The 24,514-nt window shown below is 34.1% G+C and overlaps 1 long non-coding RNA gene across 8 annotated transcripts in view; it reads left to right on the forward strand.

Moving 5' to 3' along the window:
- LOC129657101 (uncharacterized) overlaps positions 1 to 24,514 on the forward strand; it is a 110,262-nt gene that overhangs the window by 2,860 nt on the left and 82,888 nt on the right. For 6 of the 8 annotated variants that reach the window (XR_008716546.1, XR_008716549.1, XR_008716547.1 and 3 more), the window contains exon 3: positions 18,732 to 18,775. The exons of 1 other annotated variant lie outside the window; for it this stretch is intronic. This is a non-coding gene — a long non-coding RNA (uncharacterized LOC129657101). Of the gene's footprint in view, positions 1 to 18,731; positions 18,776 to 19,045; positions 19,950 to 24,514 lie in introns of those variants that run through there. One more of the 8 variants, XR_008716552.1, reaches the window with a different exon arrangement.

Raw genomic sequence — 24,514 nt, forward strand, 5'->3', positions numbered from 1 at the left:
ATGGAAGAGCCTGGTAGGCTGTGGTCCATGGGGTCACAAAGAGTTGGACATGACTGAGTGACTTCACTTTCACTTTTCACTTTCATGTATTGGAGAAGGAAATGGCAACCCACTCCAGTGTTCTTGCCTGGAGAATCCCAGGGACAGAGGAGCCTGGTAGGCTGCTGTCTATGGGGTCACACAGAGTCAGACATGACTGAAGTGACTTAGCAGTCATATGTACTATGAAGTGTAGCTTGAGGTTCATTTTTGGGCGAAAGTATATCCAATTGATTCAAGATTGTTTGTTGATCACTGTTTTTTTCTGCATTGATTTGCCCTTGCAACCACAACAAAAATCATGTAGAAATTTTTTGGGGTGGGGTCTAGTTTTGAGTTCTCTATTCAGTTTCATTGTCTTTGTGTGTTTGTAATCCATCCTTCCATCAATACTATTACACATTGCTTCTATTACTGTAGCTATTATAGTTAGTCATAAAACTGGCTAACATGATTCCCTCAGTTTAGTCTTCTTTTTTCAAAATTGATTTAGATATCCTAAGTGCTTAGACTTTTTCAAATAAATTTTAGAATCAAATTTTCTGTATCTAAAAAAAAAAAAAAGGAACACTTGCTGCAGTTTTGACTGGAATTTGATTAATTCTGATTAGGGGAGAATTGACCATTGTTAATACATATACAAACTAGTATTTTACTGATTTGCTTGTATTTATATAAGAATTATGGAAGAAAGTGAAGAGGAACTCAAAAGCCTCTTGATGAAAGTGAAGGTGGAGAGTGAAAAATTTGGCTTAAAGCTCAACATTCAGAAAATGAAGATCATGGCATCCGTTCCCATCACTTCATGGGAAATAGATGGGGAAACAGTGGAAACAGTGTCAGATTTTATTTTTCTGGGCTGCAAAATCACTGCAGATGGTGACACCAGCCATGAAATTAAAAGACGCTTACTCCTTGGAAGGAAAGTTATGACAAACCTAGATAGCATATTGAAAAGTAGAGCTATTACTTTGCCAACAAAGGTCTGTCTAGTCAAGGCTATGGTTTTTCCTGTGGTCATGTATGGATGTGAGAGTTGGACTGTGAGGAAAGCTGAGTGCCGAAGAATTGATGCTTTTGAACTGTGGTGTTGGAGAAGACTCTTGAGAGTCCCTTGGAATGCAAGGAGATCCAACCAGTCCATTCTGAAGGAGATCAGCCCTGGGATTTCTTTGGAAGGACTGATGCTAAAGCTGAAACTCTAGTACTTTGGCCACCTCATGCGAAGAGTTGACTCACTGGAAAAATCTCTGATGCTGGGAGGGATTGGGGGCAGGAGGAGAAGGGGACGCCAGAGGATGAGATGGCTGGATGGCATCCCTGACTCGATGGACATGAGTCTGAGTGAACTCCGGGAGTTGGTGATGGACAGGGAGGCCTGTCGTGCTGCGATTCATGGGGTTGCAAAGAGTCGGACACAATTGAGCGACTGAACTGAACTGAACTGAAATACATTAAACAATGTAGTTCTCATTAGCTTATGAAATCTGCTGCCTACCAATCTGGAGTTATCTGCCTGTTTCTTTGATTTCACTGTTCTTCATGTATGTGGACCAGTTCTGAATTCTACCAGGTGAATACCTGTGGTTGGGAACCAACAAGTCCCTCTTTCCTCTCTAATTTTTCTATCTCAAAGTAGATGCCAAGTTTTTTTTGCCCCTTCCTTTTCTAGTTACTCTTCAGTCTTTTCTCCTACTATATTTTTCTTTGCTCATTCCACATAATTGGCTTAATGAATGAATGCAATATTGAGATTATTTTAATTCAATTTGTACTAATTTAATAAGCATTAAAATATTTAGTTTTATATTTCTTTTTAGTAGTGAAGTTCATTATTTTTAATGATATACATGTTCATGCTTTCTTCTGAGAAATATCTGCATATGGTCTTTTTTGTCTGTTAGAAGCTGGATAAATATCTTACCATTTGTATAAATTCAGTTTTTAATAAATAGTTCTTTGTCCTATTTCTGTTTTACTTTTAATTTTAAATTTTGACATTGTTTTAAGGAGTTTTGCTTTTTAACTTGAATATTACTTAAAAGTTTTTATCTATTGGGTGAACTTTAATATAAAAAAAATTACTTCAAATAGAGTCCAAAGCCCATTTTCACTGCAATTAAAATTTATGTCTCTTTTAGAAAAATATTGCACCAGTATGGAAAACTTTTGTCTGTATACTATGAGGTATGAATCTGAATGTGTGTCTTTTCAATTTGTATTATTTTGCCACTAACTTTTAAAAAAATTTTACCTATATCATCATATTGGTATGTTGAATTTGTATGAGTATATGTGAACTTGCCTGTATATAATAATGGTTTTTGTTTTAGACTATTCCTATAAATATTAGCAATTACTTTTTAATTTATAACAGTATCTATTTTTATTCATATCAAATATAATTATCTTACTAACTAAAATTTTAACAGTTGGTAGAGAATAATTAGTGTGTCATTTTGAAATATTTTGCTTTTATATATTTTCTTTTCTGGATAAATTTATGATCCTGCTGAAATTTTGATTTGAATTACTTAGCACTGGAATTTTAATTGAAAAGTAATTTGCAGAGAGTTTTAAAATTCCTGCTATTAAGTTTTCTAAAGAAGAACCATTGATGGCCTGCATCCTATTCAAGTTTGTATTTTTTAAATTTAGTGATTCTGAATACATCATTAAATATTTTATTTTTGATGAAAAGATTTATTACTGTCATATTTTATTGTATTTGCAATCACAATTGATTTTTCAGGATGATTCTTTTATTTATTCAAAGATGTCTATATATTTATCAAATAAATATTTATTTTTCTCAGACTACATATTAGTCACTGTTCTTAATATTGAGGATATTGCATCCCACTTGGGGACAGATGAAAGATACAATGCATAAACATCATGGTACCAGATAATAATAATGGTAGCAAGAAAATGAAGATGGTTATGAAGAAGATGATTCCAGTTAGGGGTATTATGAATACAGTGATCAAGGAACAACTCTCAGAGGTTTTCACAGTTTGAATTTCATTTCTAATATTTTAATTGAAATTGTTTATAGTTTTAATCTCTTTTTTCCTAGTTAATGGGCTTCCTTGGTGGCTCAGATGGTAAAGAATCCTGATGCAATGCAGGAGACCTGGGTTCAATCCCTGAGTCAGGAAAATCCTCTGGAGAAGGGAATGGCTACCCACCCCAGTATTCTTGGCTAGCACTTCCCATGAACAGATCTATCATCCTGCATTTAAAGTAATTTTTATGCCACTTTAATTCAAAGCTCAACTCTGTTCAAACACTGGATAAAGCTTAGAGGTTTTTGTGGTTTGTTTTCATTTTTGTTTTTGATACTGGGCTATGATTATCATCTTCATGTTTGGTTAATATGCTGATATAGTTAATGATCTTCATCTTATTTCAGTCACCTGTAGCTCTTTTACATGATCCAGATTATTTCAGACTAATTAGTGTGATTTTTAGTAGTTAATTTACCACCTATCCCTAAAGTGAAGCAGGATTCTTAAATTATGCTGCTCTTTTTTCTGAACTTCTGTCTTTGATAATTTTTCTTAAAATGCCTATCACTTTATTATACTGAAGATGTACTGAAATGATAATAATAGTGTCTACCAATGATAATTTATGTATTTGTTAGACATGCTTTTGTGTGTTCCACCTACTTTTTAAATCATGTAGCCCATGAAATAGATTAATGGATGGCGTCATTATTCCAGATTTACACATGAGGAACCCAGTCACAGAAAAGTGAAGTAACTTAAGATAGTATCACAGCTTCTACACTATTGTGGATTTTACATGTCAAATGAAGCATTAACACCTGAGAACATTATTTTTAGCTTCACTCTATACTTCCTTTAAAAATACAGACTATTTGAAAATATAATATTTTTAGGACTTCTGATTTAAAATTGACTCTAGAAACAAGACACTTACACAATTTAACATTCACTTAAATAATCATTAAGATAGAGTGAAATTAAGGAAATGAAAATAAGATAAATAATGAGCTCAACAATAGTAAAAATGAGGAAGAGAGAATCCAAGAAAATACCTGGTAACTGTAAAACCAATCAAACTACTAAGAACTGTATACCCATTTTGCTTTTTGACAGTATTGAATTTCACCTTATAAAATGAATTCCCCTAAAAATATTTTTTAAAAGGTTAGGAGAGGACTAAAGCACTCTTCACATCCCTAACTTAAAAACTAATTACTCAAAACAAACAGGAAAGTTAGCTTTTCTAACTTTTCTAAGTAGCTGTTCCTCACTGTGTGGGTGTAACATTTTGATCCATGTGAAGTCTTCCTCTTTCCTGTGTCTTTCTGCATCTATTTATGTTTTTAATTCCCAGAAAACAATGGTATAAAATGGAAGTAGATAGAATGACTGGCATGACGTATTACATCCTGGGAAGAGTTCCAGGTAGATTGCATATTCTAGGAAGGTAGAATTTTTGTCTGCTTTATTTACTTGTAAATCCCCATTATTTATCATGTGGAAGACACTAACTAAAATTTTGAATTTAAGGTATAAAGCAGTGTAGGTCATGTTGGAAACTTGTCAACTGTAGACACTAGAGAGTTCAGATTTCTTTATTCTGCACTGGAATATAAAGCCAGCAGCACTAGAAGCCTTCATTCTTGTACAGCAGAAAAGGAAAACAGTCTGGAAGCCTACACCCAACAACTCTCCATATTTAAATTATGAAACAATTTTTATTTCTTTCAACTCAGCCAATTCTCATACCCATTTCTACAGACCAACTGTGCCTAGTTCACTGATCAAGGTCAAGTAACTAATACTAAAAGCTAGACATAGTTAACGAACGAACTATGAAAAAAATTAAAAGAGAAAGCTATGTTGAAAACTCAGAAGACCATGCATATTGAATTCTATGAATTAAAATAAGTTTTTTCATAGTTTAATATTTTGTAACTAATTTATTTTTTAACTGAAGGATAATTGGCTTACAGAATTTTGTTGTTTTCTGTCAAACCTCAACATGATTCAGCCATATCCCCTCCCTGTTGAACCTCCCTCCCATCTTCCTCCCCATCCCACCCCCTAGGTTGATACAGCGCACCTGTTTGAGTTTCCTGAGACATACAGCAAATGCCCATTGGCTATCTATTTTACATATGGCAATGTATGTTTCCATGTTACTCTTTCCATACATCTCATCCTCTTCTCCCCTCTCCCCATGTCCATAAGTCTGTTCTCTATGTCTGTTTCTCCATTGCTGACCTGTAAATAAATTCTTCAGTGATGTTTTTCTAAAGTCCATATATATGTGTTAGAATATGATATTTATCTTTCTCTTTCTGACTTACTTCACTCTGTATAATAGCCTCTAGGTTCATCCACCTCATTATAACTGACTCAAATGCACTTTCTATGGCTGAGTAATATTCCATTGTGTATATGTACCACAACTTCTTTGTCCGTTCATCTGTCAATGGACATCTAGGTTGCTTCCATGTTCCAGCTGTTGTAAATAGTGCTGCAATGAACAAAGGGGTGCGTGTGTCTTTCAATTTCTGTTTCCTCAGAGTATATGCCTAGGAGTGCGATTGCTGGGTCATATCAAGGTTTTGTTCTTAGTATTTTGAGGAATCTCCATGCCATCTTGCATAGTGGCTGTATCAATTTATATTCCCACCAACAGTGCAAGAGGGTTCCCTTTTCTCCACACCCTCTCCAGCATTTATTGGTTGTAAACTTTTTGATGATGGCCACTCAGACTGGTATGAGGTGATATCTCATTGTAGTTTTGATTTGCATTTCTCTAATGATGAGCGATGTTGAGTATCTTTTCATGTGTTTGTTAGCCATCTGTATGACTTCGGAGACATGTCTATTTAGGTCTTTTCCCCACTTTTTCATTGGGTTGTTTGTTTTTCTGGTATTGAGTTGTATGAGCTGCTTGTATATTTTGGAAAGTAATCTCTTGTCAGTTGTTTCATTTGCTATTATTTTTTCCCATTCTGAGGGTTGTCTTTTCACCTTGGTTATAGTTTCCTTGCCTGTGCAAAAAGCTTTTAAATTTAATTAGGTCCCACTTGTTTACTTTTTATTATTATTATTATTTCCATTACTCTAGAAGGTGGATCACAGAGGATCTTGCTTTGATTTTTTTCAGCAAGAGTTCTGCCTATGTTTTCCTCTAAGAGTTTTATAGTTTCTGGTCTTACATTTAGGTCTTTGATTCATTTTGAGTTTATCTTTATGTATGGTGTTATGAAGTGTTCTAATTTTACCCTTTTATATGTAGCTGTCCAGTTTTCCCAGCACCATTTATTGAAGAGGATGTTTTTTCCCCTTAGATATTCTTTCCTCCTTTGTCAAAAATAAGGTACCCATAGGTGCGTGGGTTTATTTCTGGCCTTTCTATCTTGTTCCATTGGTCTATATTTCTGTTTTTGTGCCAGAAGCATATTGTCTTGATGACTGTAGCTTTGTAGTATAATCTGAAGACAGGAAGGCTGTTTCCTCCAGCTCCATTCTTCTTTCTCAAGACTACTTTGGCTATTTAGGGTCTTTTGTGTTTCCATATGAATTGTAAAATTTTTTATTCTAGTTCTGTGAAAAATGCCATTGGTAATTGATAGGTATCACATTGAATCTTTAGATTGCACTTGGTATGATAGCCACTTTTACAATATTGATTCTTCCTACCCAGGAACTTGGAATATCTCTCCATCTGTTTATGTCATTTTTGATATCTTTCATCAGTGTTTTATGATTTTCTGTGTATTCTATCCTTGGGTAAGTTTATTCCTAGATATTTAATTATTTTTGTTGCAATGGTGAATGGGATTGATTCCTTAATTTCTCTTTCTGATTTTTCATTGTTAGTATATAGAAATGCAAGTGATTTCTGTGTATTAATTTTGTATCCTGCAACTTTACTAAATTCACAGATCAGCTCTAGTAATTTTCTGATGCTATCTTTAGGGTTTTGTACAGTATTATGTTATCTGCAAACAATGAGAGCTTTACTTCTTTTCTGACCCGGATTCCTTCTATTTCTTTTTCTTCTCTGATTGCTGTAGCTAGGACTTCCAAAACTATGTTGAATAATAGTTGTGAAAGTGGACACCCTTGTCTTGTTCCTGATCTTAGGGGGATCCATTTCACATTGAGAATAATGTTTGCTGCAGGCTTATCATATATGGTCTTTACTATGTTGAGGTAGGTTTCTTCTGTGCCCATTTTTTTTAAGCATAAATGGGTGCTGAATTTTGTCCAAGTCTTATCCTGCATCTACTGAGATTATCATATGGTTTTATCTTTCAATTTGTTATTACAGTGTATCACATTTATTGATTTGCATATATTGAAGAATCCTTGTATCCCTGGAATAAACCCAACTAGATCATGGTGTATGAGCTTTTTGATGTGTTGCTGAATTCTGTTTGCTAAAATTTTGTTGAGGATTTTTGCATCTATGTTCATCAGTGATATTGGCCTATAGTTTTCTCTTTTTGTGCTGTCTTTGATTTTGGCATCAAGGTGATGGTGACCTCATAGAATGATTTTGGAATTGTTCCTTCCTCTGCAAATTTTGAAAAAAGTTTTAAGAGGATAGACATTAACTCTTCTCTAAATGTTTGATAGAATTCTCCTGTGAAGCCATCTGGTCTTGGGCTTTTGTTTTTAGGGAGATTTTTTTTTTTTTAATCACAGCTTCAATTTCAGTGCTTATAATTGGGTTTTTCATAATTTCTGTTTCTATTTCTTCTCTATCCTGGAGAATGTTCCATGTGCATTTGAGAAGAAGGTGTATTCTTCTGCATTTGTATGCAATGCCCTGAAGATACTGAGATCCATCTCATCTAATGTATCATTTAAGACTTGTGTTTCCTTATTAATTTTCTGTTTTGATGATCTATCCATTGGTGTGAGTGGAGTGTTAAAGTCTCCTACTATCATTATGTTACTGTCAATTTCTCCTTTTATGTCTGTTAGTGTTTGTCTTATATATTGAAGTGCTTCCCTGTTTGGTGCATAGATATTTACAATTGTCATGCATTCCTCTTGGCTTGATCCCTTGATCATTATGTAGTGTCCTTCCTTATCTCTTGTAATCTTCTTTATTTTAAGGTCTATTTTGTCTGATATGAGGATTGCTACTACAGCTTTCTTTTGTTCCCCATTTGCATGGAGTATATATTTCCATCCTGTCATTTTTAGTCTATATGTATCTTTACATCAGAAGTGGGTCTCTTTTAGACAGCATGTACATGGGTCTTGTTTTTGTATTCATTCAGCCAGTCTGTGTCTTTTGGTTGGAGCATTTAATCCATTTACATTTCAAGTAATTATTGATATATATGTTCCTATTGCCATTTTCGTAATTGTTTGGGGTTGATTTTGTAGATCTTTTTTCTTCTGTTGTATTTCTTGACTATATAAGTCCCTTTAACATTTGTTTAAAAGCAGGTTTGGTGGTACTGTATTCTCTTAACTTTTGCTTGTCTGAAAAACTTTTTATTTCTCCATCAATTTTGAATGAGACCCTTGCTGGGTACAGTAATCTTGGTTGTAGATTTTTCCCTTTCAGTACTTTAAGTATGTCCTGCCATTCCTTTATGGTCTGCAGAGTTTCTACTGAAAGATTAGCTGTTAAGCGTATGGGTTTTCCCTTGTATATTACTTGTTGCTTTTCCCCTGTTGCTTTTAATATTCTTTCTTTGTGTTTAGTCTTTATTAGTTTGATTAGTAGGTGTCTTGATGTGTTTCTCCTTGAGTTTATCCTGTATGGGACTCTTAGCACCTCTTGGACTTAATTGACTATTTTCTTTTCCATGTTGGGGAAATTTTCAACTATAATCTCTTCAAAAATTTCCTCATACCCATTATTTTTTCTCTTCTTCTTCTAGAACCCCTGTAATTATGTATATGTATGTATATGTGTAAATTATGTAAAGTTATGTATATGTGCTGTCTAGGGAACTAATTTTTCTGCATATTGAATTTGCTAGCTCTCAAATAAGTGTTGAGTGTTGGTGTGTTTGGTATTGTCCCAGAGGTCTTTGAGACTATCCTCAGTTCTTTTCATTCTTTTTGCTTTATTCTTCTCTTCAGAGGTTATTTCCACCATCTTATCTTCCAGCTCATATGATTCATTCTTCTGCTTCAGATATTATGCTATTGATTCCTTCTAGAGTGTTTTTAATTTCAGTAATTATGTTGTTTGTATATTTATTCTTTAATTCTTCTCAATCTTTGTTAATTGATTCTTGCATTTTCTCCATTCTGTTTTCAAGGTTTTTGATCATTTTTTACTATCATTATTCTGAGTTCTTTTTCAGGTAGTTTGCCTATTTCCTCTTCATTTATTTGGACTTCTGTGTTTCTAGATTTTTTTTCTTCATTTGTGTGGCATTTCTCTGCCTTTTCACTATTTTTTTTTTTTAAACATTGTGTTTGAGGTGTCCTTTTCCAAGTCTTCAAGGTTGAATTCTTTCTTCCTTTTGGTTTCTGCCTTCCTAAGATTGGTCCAGTGGTTTGTGTAAGCTTAGTATAGGGTGAGATTTGTTCTGAGTTTTTTGTTTTTGTTTTTCCTCTGATGGACAAGGCTGAGTGAGGTGGTGATCCTGTCTCCTGATGATTGCATCTGTATTTTTGTTTTGTTTATTGTTTAGATGAGGCATCCTGCAGAGGGTGCTACTGGTGGTTGGGTGATGCTGGGTCTTGTATTCAAGTGGTTTTCTTTGTGTGAGTTCTCACTATTTGATACTCCCTAGGGTTAGTTCTTTACTAGTCTAGGGTCTTGAAATAAATGCTCCCACTCCAAAGGCTCAGGGCTTGATCTTCCATAGTGGGAACTGGCAGGTTCCTCAAGCTGGGCAGGGAGCATGTGGAGGCAGCTTGAGGACTGTAGCAGCTCCTGAGATTGGCATTTGAGAAGCAGTGGGCAGAGAGGCTGGCAGTTAAGTGCTTCCTCCTGACAAAGTTGAACTTGCAGGTGGAGGAAGTACTGGCTATGAGTTGTCAGTACCCATGATGCTTCACACATCACAAGAGAGCAATTCACCTTTTTTCCTTTGTATGCAGAAGCCTTGCACTGTTCATTTCAGTGCAAAACAGCTGTGCAGACATCTCAGCTTGGGACCATGTCAAACTTTTTCATATCTTTAAAATAATGTTTGTCTTCTCTCAAACAGAAGCAGATAACTATAAGAGAAATTCAATCAAAATAGTGGGGAGCTAAAAATGCATTGCAGAATTAAAACCACTTTAGAAGTACTAAAGCATCAAGTTGGCAAACTTGCCAGTTTGAAATAGTGCTAGAGAAAGAATATCTTATAGAACATACTAAAACATAAAAATAAAAGTACTTCAGAAAAAAGAGAACAAAATAATAAATTTAGAGACTGTGATTGAAACTGAGGATACTCGGTAAAGTTATTTATATGTGCTGTCTAGGGAACTAATTTTTCTGCATATTGAATTTGCTAGCTCTCGAGTAAGTTCATCTCCTCATGTGGTTAGTAGACTTTGCTCATGATCTTTTCTTTACTATGGTTGATTGCATGTCTATATGTGTGTGCATGTGCTCTCCTGGGAGTGTCTGTGAGTATGTATTTTTGTAGGAGTTCCCAGCTGAAAGTGAAGTTTTTATTTATTTCTTAAGCATTAGGCTTTGTACATATTCTAGCCAACTTTTAAATTAATTCCTTGGTTTACCTATAACAATCCATGTAGAAACCTGGTATAAATTCAGACTTTGTGCGACACCTTTTCATGACACAGAGCAAGGCTAATTGATGGCGTTGTCAGGTCAATTTATTTCTCTCCCTTGGTTCTTGTCTCATCACAATAAAGATTTGGAATGACAGACTAAAGGGTTTTAAACAACAGACAAGTTACAGCTCAAACAGACAGAACGTTTTTTAAACATACACCCTTGAGACATGGGATCAGGCTGACCTCAAAGAAGTTGTGACAGTTCCTCTTGGCTTACCCTTTTTATTCTTTCCATATCCTCTTGCTTCTGTCCTATGGAAAATAGGGCTTGTACATTCCATTAATCAGGAAGAAAAATAGAAATGAACATACTCTCAAAGCCAATTGACAGTTGCAAGTTACATAATAGGCTTTACTGCATATGTCTTCCCATAATTCAGTCAGTTTTAGTTAGGAGTATGTATGCATAGAGCATTTATGACCCCGTATATCAATAACCTCAGATATGCAGATGACACCACCCTTATGGCAGAAAGTGAAGAGGAACTCAAAAGCCTCTTGATGAAAGTGAAAGAGGAGAGTGAAAAAGTTGGCTTAAAGCTCAACATTCAGAAAATGAAGATCATGGCATCTGGCCCCATCACTTCATGGGAAATAGATGGGGAAACAGTGGAAACAGTGTCAGACTTTATTTTTGGGGGCTGGAAAATCACAGCAGATAATGATTGCAGCCATGAAATTAAAAGATGCTTACTCCTTGGAAGGAAAGTTATGACCAACCTAGATAGCATATTCAAAAGCAGAGACATTACTTTGCCAACAAAGGTCCATCTAGTCAAGGCTATGGTTTTTCCTGTGGTCATGTATGGATGTGAGAGTTGGACTGTGAAGAAGGCTGAGCGCCGAAGAATTGATGCTTTTGAACTGTGGTGTTGGAGAAGACTTTTGAGAGTCCCTTGGACTGCAAGGAGATCCAACCAGTCCACTCTAAAGGAGATCAGCCCTGGGATTTCTTTGGAAGGAATGATGCTAAAGCTGAAACTCCAGTACTTTGGCCACCTCATGCGAAGAGTTGACTCACTGGAAAAGACTCTGGTGCTGGGAGGGATTGGGGGCAGGAGGAGAAGGGGACCCCAGAGGATGAGATGGCTCTATGGCATCACCGACTCGATGGATGTGAGTTTAAGTGAACTCCAGGAGTTGGTGATGGACAGGGAGGCCTGGTGTACTGCAGTTCATGGTGTCGCAAAGAGTCAGACATGACTGAGTGACTGAACTGAACTGAACTAAATGGGCTTTTGGCTGCCTAAGTTTACTTGAGGAAACCCCTGTTGTTAGTTTGTGTCCACTGTGAGCCTAGGGCTCATGTGCAGGATTTAGAGGACTCTTTGTGATTATTTTGAAGCATATTTGTGAGCTCTTCCTGGCATGTTTGGGATGGGATTAAGAGATCAGCTTGCATCCTTTTCAGCTAGGCCACCTTTCATCACTCATGCCTAACTTCCTACCTAACAACATTCATTAATCTAATTTCTATTACAGAATGGGCTCTCAATTTTCTATGATGATTGTATATTTTATTTATAATGAGTTTAATAAGAAATATTATTTTGAAATATCTAGATTTACCTATGATTTTATAAATATTTTCAAAAAGCATATAATAAAAAGTAGTCATTTCTGGTAGTATGATTAGAAAGTATCTAGTGCATTTTTCATCAGTTCCAAATGTATGTATACACTTCAATGAAATATTTGAAAATTGTGCCAAGAATTGATTCATTCAGCAGATATTTATAGAGATTTATTAAATGGTGACCACTGTGATAGTAGCTGAGATACAGAGCTAAAGAGGTGACACAAAATCTTTATTCTCCAAAGATTCTGAAATAGTGGCATAAAAAGTTAATGGATGCAAATAAGTATTCAATTTAAGAGTATAAAATAGGGCTAAATAATTAGGCCCAAGACTCATCTATACTTTCTTTCAGGATGTCATTTAAACTGACACTTGATGTATGAATAGGAATTTACCAGGAAAAGTCAAGTGGTCTAAGCTCTATTTTAAACTATTCCTTTTCGAGTAAGTTACCTAAAGTTCTAAAGTCTCTAAAGTTCTGTGTCCTAATCTGTAAATGTACCAATCCCTCACAGATATGGAGGAACTGACAATTTTAAACACTTCAAAATTATTTTTTCTCATTATTATTTCTGTGGTATTAGGGCTCCACCCTTATGACCTCTTTTAACACTAACCCTAAGGTTTAGGACCTCCTTAAAGGCCATATCCAATACAGTCACATGAAAGATTAGGAGCCCAACATATGAATTTTGGGGCAATATAATTCAATAGTGATCACATTTTCTTTTAACTAATAGATTGGAGAAGATTGTGTAAGATTTCTGAAAGTTTTAGCTCCTATTGAGCTGTTGGTAGTTAGGATAATCCCAGTGGAGGTGTTGCTATATATAGCCGGAACAATGCATGTGAATGCCCTTTGGTGGGAAGGAGTTTGGCCAATGTAATTGGAAAATGGTGAAAACTGGTATGTCACTTAAGAGAATGGAGAGGCAATTAGGGGCCAGTTCAGGCAGTACCTGGTAGGACCTGGAAAGATTTTGAAGTGTCTACAATTATCAGTTCTTCCATATCTGTGAGGGATTGGTTAGAGGACTAAAAGTGTATACCAAAACCCAGGATGCTCAAGTCCCATAGTCACCCCTGTATCACATTCAACAAATGGCAGATCTTGCAGTACAGTAGGCATTTATTTGAGAAGTTCCACATATGTGTGGGTCCACCTAACTCAAACTTGGTTTATTTAATGGTCAAATGTCAGTGGTCAAATCTTGTGGGAAATAGACAGCAATTAGGGAAGGAGCAGCATCAAGACTGAAATAGGAGATGACTGACTAGCTTTAGGAAATGTTGAATGAGGGGGAAGCATTTATGCCATCCGGCAAAATATAAGGAGTAACGGTGGGGATTCAGGATAACCAGGGAGGAAATGAGGCATTCCTATGATGAAAGAGACAATCTAAAGTTTAGCCATTGAGGAATGGCTTTATCAATCTTACTATATCCAATTTTAACTTATATATATATTTTTTGTGTGTATTTTAAAGATGATTTTTAGTAGTATTTTAAAATACTTTAAATACTTTAAATACTTTAAAATAAAATTTTAAAAGCTTTAAATACTTTAAAATAAAATTTTAAAAGCAGAAAAATTTTCACAAAGCCATGTTAAGTTGAAGAGATTTAAAACAATGATTTAAGTTTTTAAATGTCTTCATACATATACAAATGCTACAGGTGCATAGCACATGTAAAATATAAATATTTATTAATAATATGGCATACTTAAAATGAATAAAATATGAATATAAAATATTGCATATTTGATATTTTCAATTTGAAAGTAGCTCTTAATCAATAATTCTTATTTTTGGAAAGACTATAATAATATTTATTGTTTTTTGTGCATCTCTAAATGTTTCAAGATATATGATTTAAAATTTTTATGATGTTTATGCATTATATGTCTAAACAGAAAAATGATACAAATTTGATACATAAGGTTATAAACTTCAGATTGAAAGATGAAATAGCCTGTTCGGTAACCATGAATGTTATAAATGATATTATTTTTTCTTATTTTTAGAATGAAAAAATCGTTAAAATTTTTATTTTGATGCACAGTATGAGTAATGAACTCTTAAATCAACAATTTTATAGAAAATGAAAGAGCAAATAAATTAGACCCATGTTCAAATATAAGGTCAATTCAATGTCCAAACTTAAGGATATAATAGCCACAGATAAACTTCAGTTCTATATTCTTCTTCAGGAAGTCAAAGTCTTTCAAACACAACTTTACTATGATCTTTACATAATATATATTACTATATATTACACATATTGTATGGGATTCCACCTGCAATGCAGATGTGGGTTTGATCCTTGGGTCAGAAAGATCCCCTGTAGAAGGAAATGGCAACCCACTCCAGTATTCTTGCCTGGGAAATCCCATGGATAGAGGAACCTTGGCAGGCTTCAGTCCACGGGGTTGCAAAAGGGTTGGACACTTTTGCACACAACTAAACAACAACACACCTATTGTATATCTGTTTTGCTTTTATGGTCTTGATGAGACTAATGAATTTCAAAAGTGAAAGAAACAATAATGCAAACAATAATTTTTCTTAAATTGTGATTTTTACATTTTTACTCTGATTACATTATTGCAATCCTGAAGCTATGAATATCTCACAAAGGTAAAAATAAAGCCAAATCCCTTATATCTTTTAGAAATAAGGCAGGAATTGTATATAAGTGCTATATATAAATGTGGTGAAAAAGAAGCTCAAGGTTTAAAATGAAAACAATTTTAATTGATTCTAAATGTTCTACTAGATAGGCATGGGATTTTTACCAGATTTATTAGCATCATTTTCGTTATCAGAGAATAAATGAGACAGAAAGCTCCACTCTACCTACTGCATGTAGGTGTTGTATGGAAGATGTAAAATAATGTGTGAAAGTTATTTGAAAATTGTCTAAAAATCCTTATTTTGACAATGAAATTCATAATCACAGGAAAACAAAGAAAACAATAAATAGGTTATATTGAAAACTTGAAAGATTATATTGAAAATTTGAAACAAATAATTAAGCAGTGTATGAGGAAAGCCAAATGCTAAATAATTTTCTTTGGGGTTAACTAATATCTCATACTCATGTAGGTTTAATAATCACTAACAAATTAGTTAACTTTCTCCCTAATGACTTGAAAAACACAGGCCATTTGATCAAGGACTTCATTAGTAGATTTTAAATTACTTTTATTGTAGCACAGTATATTATCAACTCAACGTAAGTAGCCCGGAAATAAACTAAATCTACTCAGCTTAGATCTTAATCACACCCATAGTTATTCATAATTAATAAAATTCATTTTATTAATAATATGCTAAATATATGCAAATATAATGTGTACAATTATAGTGGATATAACAGATGAAAAGAATAGTTTAAAAATTTATCATAAGGAAAGGGCATTTAAGTAACATTTATCTTTTAGTCTTTTGATATTTGGAGCAAAATTTAAAAATTAATTAGTATCATGCATTTTCTGTTGTTAATGACAATAATGTGTGGCTTTAAATTGGTCTCTTCAAGTCTCTCATAATCATACAATGTTCTGCCAGACTTCTGAAAATATGTGTGTAAACTCTTGGATTTCTCTTTCTACTAAGTATATTTAAGAACGACAGGACATTTTCTTTGTAAACTCATACAGATCAGTAGTGTTAAAAAAAAAAAAAAAAAAGCATGTCTTGTCTTTGCATCATTTGCTGGCCTGTCATGCCCTTTTCTTAGTTTCTTTGTTAATCTTTCTGGGCCCAGCCTAACGCAAAACTCCTTCAGAGGCTTCAGAATGACTTTGGCAGGGGACCGTTTATTCTCTGTAGCCTATTTCAGACTTAATAGCCCTAGTGCTTTTGAGAGGCCTAAAGTAGTTTCTTTAATTTGTTCATGGTCAATCAGGCACAAATCTATACATGGCTCATTTTCTGCATGATGAACAGCATCAGATTAAGATATCTAAATGCTATAAGGATTGAAAAAATATAGATCCCTTTTTTGTGTGACATTATAAAATAAACAACTCCAGAATGAATTTGAAGAAATACCATATCATGTCTTTCATATATTACTTACCTCATTTTGAAAAAATATCAACTATCAAATTCTTTAAAATGTTTCTAATTTTTATACTGATTATTTTAAGTGGTTCACAGGTAAATGCTTTCTATAACAAATAGGTAAAGTCCCATGGGTTAGGCTATTTACAATTGTATCTCTATTAATTCCACCATGGATTTCTCACCATATCAACATATGCATTTGAGAACCCGCTCCAGTATTCTTCCTGGGAAATCCCATGGACAGAAGAGCCTGGAGGGCTACAGTCTATGGTGTCGCAAGAGTCGGACACGAATGATACTAAATGGACACTAAACCAGTACCACCAGCGGTGTATTCTTATGCTTGTGACAACACCTAATTTTTTCTAAAAAAGAGTTTTGAACAGAATATGGAGAATCTACTTGCAGTAAATGAATATGTTACTCCCATAAACAAGTCTTTAAAGATATGCATTTGATGATTGATATAAAACATCATTGTCAAAATATTTAATAGTTTTTTTTTTTTTTTTTTGCAAAGTGCTAATCATTCAGTTAGTAAATTTTAATGTAGTGACAGGAAGATTTATGAATTTGATTTACTTTAAATTTTCCCACTGTATGTAGTCAAATTTATTTCTTTTGCCACACTTTTTCTTCTGGAAATGGAAAAGTAAAAAACAACAACAAAATATTTTTGAGTTATATATTATGGTAACCTGATGCAAAGAGTCAACTCATTGGAAAAGAGCCTGATGCTGGGAAAGATTGAAGGCAGGAGGAGAAGGGGACGACAGAGGATGAGATGGTTGGATGGCTTCACCGACTCAATGGCCATGCGTTTGAGCAGGCTCTGGGAGACGGTGAAGGACAGGGACGCCTGGTGTGCTGCAGCCCATGGGGTCACAGAGAGTCCACACAACTGAGGGACTGGACAACAACAACGTGCTTCCAAGAGCCGTAGCGTGGGGAAAAACACACACACACACAAAGTGGTAGACTGTGACTGTATTACTCTTTTAGTAATAGAACCTACAAACCATTTAATAATACAATAAAATTTCCTACTTTCAAAGATTTAATTTTCTATTCAAGTTTGATTTTAGCTAATTAGTTAGGTTTATCTGGTTGAAATATGCCTTTCCCCCTTCCTTTTCTGTGTGCTATATTGCATAGAATTCAGCTGAAACATTTTAATATCATGTAATTATTACAGAGCTGGTGTATTTAGTCAATTAAAAGGGTACTGAGAGATATGTGATTTTTTTTTTTAATCTGTTCACTTTTCAACCAAGAAAAAAGGGTAAATAATTGTCTTCAAGGTATTTGCTGGCTATCCTATGACTCATAAATTAAGAATTAATTTAGACAGAATACAAACTTATGTTTTCCCAAATTATATATTAGTTCTTCACCAGATATTTTTAATATTAACAGCAACCTATTTAAATTTATGATTTGTAAGCCATAAAATCAGAATATCTGTTATGAACATGCAAACAAAATAACATCCTTTTTCTGAAAGAATGGGAAATATAAAACCAACAATTACTTATCTACTTTCAACACTTAGTTCTACCAGTTTCATAATTATAGCTAATATTTATCGAGCTCCGTTGTGCTGGTCATGATGCTATGTACAAAATCTGATCATTTTGCTTAATGTTTGTAGCAATTTGATAACAGTGTTACTAGGCTAGATTGTTATCCTTGTTATACTCATGAAGGGACAGACACCTGTAAACATAAAATAGTTAGTCTAAGATCACTCAGGTCAGAAGTAGCTTAGGTAGCTGTTCTAGAAGACCCTTTATAATTTATTTTTATTATTTTTAAATTTTATTAGAGTATAGCTTGTTTTCAGTGTTGTATTAATGTCTTCTATAAAGCAAAGTGACTCAGATGTGCATATATATATTTATATATGTATATGTGTGTGTGTGTGTGTGTATATATATATATATATATATATATATTCTTTTTCATATTGTTTCCATTATGATTTCTCACAGGATATTGACTATCATTCCCTGGGCAATATAGTAGGACCTTATTGTTTATCCATCCTATATACAAAATTTTGCCTCTGCTAATCCTAAATTCCCAATCTTTCCCTCCCCTATCCACCTCCCTCTTGAAAAACTCTAAGTCTGTTGTCTATATCTGTGCGTCTGTTCTTCTTTGGTAGATATGTTGATCTGTGTTGTAGTTTAGATTCTATCACAGAAGTGATAGCATGTGGTATCTGTCTTTCTCTTTCTGACTTATATCACTTATTACTGTAATCTCTAGGTCCATCCATGTTGCTGAAAATGGCATTATCTCCCTTTTGATGGGTAAGTAATATTCCGTTATATTTAGGAACGACACCCTCTTTCTCCATTCACCTGTCAGTGGACACTTAGGTTGCTTTGTTTGTCTTCACTATTGTAGATACTGCTACTATGAACATAAGGATGCATGTATCTTTTCAAATTATGGGGTTTGGGGGGTATATGCCCAGGAGTAGTTTTGCTGGAAAAGTGAAATTGCTCAGTCATGCCCAACATTTTGCAACCCCATGGATTGTGGCCTAAGAGGCTCCTCTTTCCATGGGACTTTTCCAGACAAGAATCCTGGAGTGGGTTGCCATTTCCTTCTCCAAGAGATCTTCCCAACCCAGGGATTGAACCCGGGTCTCCTGCATTGTAGACAGACGCTATACCATCTGAGCCACCAGGGAAGTTTTGCTGGATCATATGGCAATTTTATTTTTAGTGTTTTGAGGAGCTCATACTGTTTTCCATAGCGGCTACCTCAATTTATATTTCTACCACAGTATAAAAGGGTTCTCTTTTTCCCACATCTCCACTATTTGTTGCTTGTAGACTTTTTAATGATGGCTGTTCTGACTGGTGTGAGGTAATATAGCATTGTATTTAAATCTGCATTTCTCTAATAATTAACAGTGTTGAGCATCTTGTGCCTGTTGGCTATCTGTATGTCTTCTTTGGAGAAATATCTATTTAGATCTTCTGTCCATTTTTTGATTGGATTGTTTGGATTTTTATTGTTGAATTATATGAGCTGTTTGTATGTTTTGGAAATTAAGTCTTTGTTAATCACATCATTTTCAAATATTTTCTCCCAGTCTGTAGGCTGCATTTTCCACTTGTTTATGGTTTCCTTCACTGTGCAAAAGCTTATGTTTTATTAAGCCTAATTTGCCTTTTTTTGTTTGTTTGTTTTTATTTCTATTGCCTTGGGAGACTGACCTAAGAAAACATTGGTACAATTCATGTCAGAGAATGTTTTGCTTATATTCACTTCTAGGAGGAGAAGACTCTTTGTTAAATTCTCCTGAATATACCTAAATCATTCTTAACACTTGCATACAATTCCTGAGAATTAAGGAGAGAGATATCCAATTGATATGTTGTTACAAAAGCTATGGTTCCCAGAAACATTTTCTGGTTTCTCCCGTATGGCAACCATTAGCCACACATGTCTTTTAAACACCTAAAACTGAAATGTGTTTCAAATACTTCAAGAGAATACTTGAAGTTAAGATATGCTTTAAGTATAAATACATACTGAATTTCAAAGACTTAGTATGCAAAATGGAATAAATCAGCAATATTTTAAAAATCTAATTACATGTTGCAATAAAGACATTTTGGAAATATTCACTTAAGCAAAATATATTGGTAAAATTTAGTTAATATATTAGATATTTTGGTGGCTGATTTTTACAATTAAATTGATTCATAAATATATTACCTCTGCATATACTTTTGTACTGTTGTATACATTTTGATTTGTTCCAAACATGTTAATTTTTAAAGAGCAGAAAATATGCATTTTATTTAATCTTTAATAGTTCATCTGCTGGACTGAAATACTAAAGACTGGCTGGCTGGCACATGACTGTGATAAACCGGCTGTGGGTGCTAGTCACTTCTTCCTTGGTGGTGGTAATCTTATGATTATATTTGGGCAATCCTTCCTTTTCTAAATAACCATAGACAACCAGTCATAACAATTCCATTTTCCTTAACAGTGATATGTTTATATATGAGCCAATGATGCAGTGCAGTCCGAAAAGCATTTTTGAGAACAAGTCTGCTGAGATGATTCTGGGATTTTTTTCTTTTTAGCATAAAGAGATTACTATGGTGTAATTCTTCATTGATTGATATTTATTTGAATAGCATGCCCGGAGCTGTGATGGACACCCTTCTTCTGCATCACAGTAAGGATAGCTAAATTGACAGATAAGACTGAAAGGAACCTAGGTTTCTGATGGCATTAGCTTTATTTTCTTTCTTCTTTATTTGTTCATTCATTTATTAGTCATCTTCTTTATTCTTTATATACCTGTACATTGTCATGGATGAAAAAAAGATGAAAATTGAGCAGTTTTATCTGGTGATCAATATTATCTAAAAATGATAGGCCTTGGATTTACTGTAAATTGTTATTTTAAAAAGTATAAGATTATCTCTTTCATAGATTTCATCAGTCCTAATAGTCAGATATTTTATAATTCTATCCTAAACATGCAATAGCTTCTGACCCTGTATAGATCCCAGTTGCATCTAATACCATCTTGTCTTTATATGTTTTATGGTGTACTTCCTGATAATTATTCTTATTATAGTCTTATTTTATTCCTCTGTCATTCATTTGGAATGTATTTCTTTATTACATATATGCCTTTTTATGTCCATGCTTTTAGTCTGTCTAAATATTTACATAAAAATGCATATCTGAAGACTTAAAAAGAAATATATTTTTCCCCTGAACTATAATATAGATTCACATGATTCTGGGGTTGAAAGTATAGGAGATATTTACTCTACCTCATTTTATAAGTTGTTGTTCTTGTGATTTAGTTGCTAATTCATATTCAACTCTTTCACAACCCCATAGACTGTAACCCACCAGACTCCTCTGTCCATGGGGTTTCCCAGACAAGAATACTAAAGTGGATTGCCGTTATAATAAGTACATTGTTACAAAGGAGACTGAAGAGCTGGTTCTAGCAATGTTAGGATTAAACAAAAAAACAAACAAACAAACAAAAAAACCAGCTCCTGATATGGCCAATAATGACCAAATCTTGGTCAATAATGACCAAATCTTGGCTATCTTTCAACTGTATATTTTCTATTTCTAGACTATCACAAATTCTAACATCATGTACCCAAATATATGGTACCCATATCCTATAAATTCATCAGTCTTATCTCTTTCTCATAAGTTATCTCTATGACAGTTCTGTTTTTGACCAGGACTCCCCTATCTTTCCACATAGACAAAGTTCATGAAGTGCTGAGGTAAGGCTGTGTCCTCAATGTTTTATTTATTAGTATAATTTCATGATCCAGGCTCAGAAGATTAGAACACTTTTTAGGAAAGGTGGACAGAGATATGGTAATAAAGATGGATACAGAATCCACCTTGATTGTAATTAATAAGTGATGAAACTAAAATGAAATAACTTTGACACCCCAAAGGAGTGGGCTGTTGACCTTAGGAAAGCTTGTATTACAGATAGCAGTGATACATTGATTTCCTCAATATATCAATTTCCTTGATCATCTTCACTACCTCTGTTTAAGAGCTATTTGTTTCATTTGATAGGCTTTGATGTCTATTCCCCAGTCCCTTAATAATTTCCAGTCAGTGATCATACTTTTGCTTTACATGCAAAGAATGTTAAGCTTCTTTTGCTTATTTCTTATTAACAAAAATATTTTACCTTTACAAAGTGAGCTTATGACATGTGCAATACACACAGCAAATAAGTCTGATAAAAATATGGCCATTGAGGAAGAAGGAAGGAATCTTTTCTATTCCTCTGCTGTAATCAGATTTTTTTGGCACAGATTATCACATTGGTTTAGGAAGTCAGACCATTTCCAACAATCACAATTCCAGAGTCATTCACTGTAGACAAACCTGAGAAAGACATTTAATGTGAAGATATACCATAAAAATATAAACATCCTCCTAAGTTTATCTCATTGCCTCTATTCTTGTATAGCATCTAGTCTGCTCATGTACTATAGAGCTAGGATTCTAAAAAATCAAATTCAATTCTTTCTTTCTATCTTTAAGACATTTGCCATTTTTCATTGATTTCATAATAAAAATGAAAATCATATTTTTAAATCCAAGGAATTTCATGATCTGAACCCTTTTAATAAGTCTAGCATCATTTTTCAATAATCACACTCCCTGGACTCTCTAACTTTGCCAGCTTCAGTGGGTATTAGAAGTTCTTGCATGGCGTTTGTAACAATTCCCCAATCCTGACTATTCATGGTTATGCTTTATTCATTTTCTGTACTCAAGTGTGGCATCCCCTTCACAAATCATTCCCTGAAATGATATGAGCAGTGTAGTTCTTTTATTTCTACACAAAACACCTTCTATTACACAAATGTACTTCAGCCAGTATTGAGGGCAGAGTTCATAAAATAGCTATTTATTGTTGTTTTTTTTCCTATTATTGAACTGTTTATTTAAGCAACTTGAGTGATATTTAAACAGTTAAATTCAACTGCTTTTTTTTCTTATTGTTTTTAATTACTTTCAGAGAGAACAATTTACATTTAAACTTTTCAAAGATATTATTTCTAGTAGCATAATCATCCTGCACATAATAATTTGAATGATAACTTTTAGGAATTCATATGTAAGAAGTGTAAACTAGACTGACATTAAGTCAGAAGTTTTACCCTGGCTTAATGGTAAAGAATTCTCCTGCTAATTCAAGGAGACACGTGTTTGACCCCTGGGTTGGGAAGATCCCCTGGAGTAGGAAATGGCAACACACTTCAGTAGTCTTGCCTTGAAATCCCATGGTCAGAGGAGCCTGGCAGGCTACTACAGGCAGTCCATGGGATCACAAAGAGTTGGACATGATTTAGCGACTAGACAATGATAAATATTTTTCTGAGTTAGGGCCTGTGCCCCAAGAGTAGTTTACAGATTTTGATATTGCACTGGCATTGGAGCCTCCGTTCTTCTGGAGGAAGCTGGAAAGGGGAAACCTGCCCTCTGTTCTTCCTTATTCTTGGAGAATTTTAGGATCACTGGGATGAGGTGGCCCAATCTGCATAAGGTTCAGTGAGTGCCCTGGGAGGAAACGTTACAAGAATTTCACTATACCACTGTTGAGATCCAGTTTCATTAGAACATAACCTGGTGCATTGATATGATCTGGTCCAGGAACATCTAAAGAGGAATTTACCATAAAAGAGAAAGGAACCATAGAAGATTACGAAGAGCCAGGCATTCTGGAACTATAAGTAATTATGTTGTAAAGAACATGGTGGAATGTGTCAAAATGTAAAAACTGAGAGAGTTGTATCACTAAAATAAGATACCTTGGAGTCTCAGGACAATTCCTTAAAGTGCAAATAGTAGTCAATTGCTCCTAAGCAATCTTTCGAACTATATGTAAACTAGATTTAAAATAAAAATATGTGGAACAAGAACAATCAGAATTGATTCTTTAAATAGGATATATAGAAATAAAATACTCAAATATAAAAGTCTCTAGTTTGGGTGGCAATGATACTTTTCTCTACCACAGTGAACAGACATAATTTTTGTCTTATCAATTGTTACATATCTAGTGCCTACACAGAGTCTAGATCTGAGTAGATACTGAATAAATATCTGTGAAAACAATGAATGGTGTAATATATTTTCTGGAATCTAAGATGTCTTAGAATTTTTAAGAGGACTATAATTAAACTATAGCATCGATGAAAACAAAACTAAATACTGTCACATAAGATGTAGTTACAAATTATATATATTCCCTTTAGAAAAAATATATGTCATTGATAATTAAGAAAATATGCTAAGTAATTTGACTAAAGTAAAAATTTCTGGTATGTGGAATAAATGACACAAAAATGCAAGTCTGGTAACAACTGTTTCAGAACTGAAATATGACCCATCACTTACAAGTTTTATAAATGTTTAAAATCCCATTTGCATCGTCGCATTTCAGTTTATAAACTAGATAAAGAAAAATGAGACTCGGGGGCCTATTTTATGAAGTTTGTACATTTATC

This window comes from Bubalus kerabau, chromosome 1 (genome assembly GCF_029407905.1).
Source record: "Bubalus kerabau isolate K-KA32 ecotype Philippines breed swamp buffalo chromosome 1, PCC_UOA_SB_1v2, whole genome shotgun sequence".
NCBI classification, from domain to species: domain Eukaryota; kingdom Metazoa; phylum Chordata; class Mammalia; order Artiodactyla; family Bovidae; genus Bubalus; species Bubalus kerabau.